General features: G+C 28.9%; 1 long non-coding RNA gene across 1 annotated transcript; it reads right to left on the reverse strand.

Moving 5' to 3' along the window:
- Window positions 1-721: 721 nt before the first annotated feature.
- Window positions 722-1,289, reverse strand: LOC11434960 (uncharacterized). The gene is made up of 2 exons (XR_005645794.1): window positions 1,198-1,289; window positions 722-1,027 (listed from the first exon to the last, which is right to left on the reverse strand). It is a non-coding gene; the product is annotated as an uncharacterized lncRNA (long non-coding RNA).
- Window positions 1,290-1,732: the final 443 nt, after the last annotated feature.

Genomic DNA, 1,732 nt, shown 5'->3' on the forward strand with positions numbered 1-1,732 from the left:
ATCCTTACACGGATTCCTCTCTACGCTTCAAAGAGGTAAGCACATGAATCTGAAAGTGATTAATGACTAATGATTTAATCAAGATATGTTCATCTGATTTGTAACTAGATTGAAGCTTTCAAAAGCCCTCTTAAAATCCTAACACCTGCGAAACCTGAAATCGTTGGTTGATGGTGTTTAATAGATTTTGAATAGGGTATTTCCATCAGTATCAGCCTTCTTCTGTGGGTGAAGGGGTAAAGTGTACATGCACACACTCTGACGGTCAAGTCAATAAGTGTCATAGAATGATAAGGTATTTTAGGTGAAAGTTGAGCGTACTTTACACAAAGATAATGAGTTAGTATTTATAGTGTAGGTTTAGTTTTCGGTCCATGAACCTTTACCTGATAAGCTATCATCAAGGGACAATTGTAGTCCTCGAGCGACAATTGTGAGTAGATTGTGAGGAGATGGTATTAGATATGGACTAGATGGTACATTATTCTTTGATTCTTTTATCACATACAAATATTTATTAATTTTATATTACTTAACAATTTTATATGCTAAAATTAGAAGTAGAATAGGTAATTTATTCAAGAGACTAATAATTATGTAACATTGATAATTTTTATTTTGTTCTTGTCAAAGAGATTTAAAGGCTGGCGAAACATTTATTAAAGAAAATACAAAGTCCAAGTTGCAAACATGTCATCTATACTATGTTGGCCTCCCATGATTATGATATAACTTGTAGCACTATAAAATTATTATTAATAAATCACAGGAAAATAAGAATTACAAATATTGGGGACTATACCAAAACCCAATAAAAGTTAACCAAATGATTTCAGAATGTCCCTTATTAAAAATAATTCAAAAAAGGTAACATAAACATAAATCAAAGTGCATATAATATTATTAAAGTACGAACATTATGACATAAATAAATTATATGTAACATATAATTATTTTGCATGTTGATAGTTACATTGGCATGCACTTGCAAATTGAGTTAATGCATCGAGGTACTTCCCGTTCAAACCTACACGCAAGTAGTTGCCAATTGTTATTACAATCATTGTTATCTTTGCATGGAATACGTTCTGCAATGTCAAATAAACAATAATAAAGTATTTTATTAAATGAGTATGAAATATTATGTTTAATATAAACAAGAAAATGAGAAAATTATGTTTAAAATTAATTACTTACTGCAGTCGTTTACCCCGACATATATAGAAAGAAAGATTATCAAAGCAAAGACAAATTTGGAAATGTGAGTCATTTTTCCTTCTTTTACATGTAATCGGTGAAAATTGGATTAAACATTTTATAAGCAAAATTTTATTGTTTTTTTAACGTCGGTTAATTTTTTAATTAAGTTGTCTCTAAGGTATTTTTATTTAAATTGCATTGTTAAAGTAAATTAAATTGTCTCTAAGTTGTCTCTAAGGATTAAACATTATGTTGTTTATTAAATTGAAGTTATTGTTAAATGTCTCTAAGGTATATCCGCGTGTCAAGTTTATCCTTTAGCACACTCAATTGACCAGATAAACATAATAAATATTTCGACTAAAAATTTTGATGCCCGTAAAAAATTTATTAGTGTTTTTGGTTTTTAGCCTTTCATGATAGAGAAGAGACAAAATACCCGAAGAAAAACATTAGTGTTAAACATGAAAAAAGTTATCTTTCAAAATCATGTATCACAGAGGTTCATAGACGTTTAGAAAATGTACCAAAT

This window comes from Medicago truncatula, chromosome 1 (assembly GCF_003473485.1).
Source record: "Medicago truncatula cultivar Jemalong A17 chromosome 1, MtrunA17r5.0-ANR, whole genome shotgun sequence".
Classification (NCBI taxonomy): Eukaryota; Viridiplantae; Streptophyta; class Magnoliopsida; order Fabales; family Fabaceae; genus Medicago; species Medicago truncatula.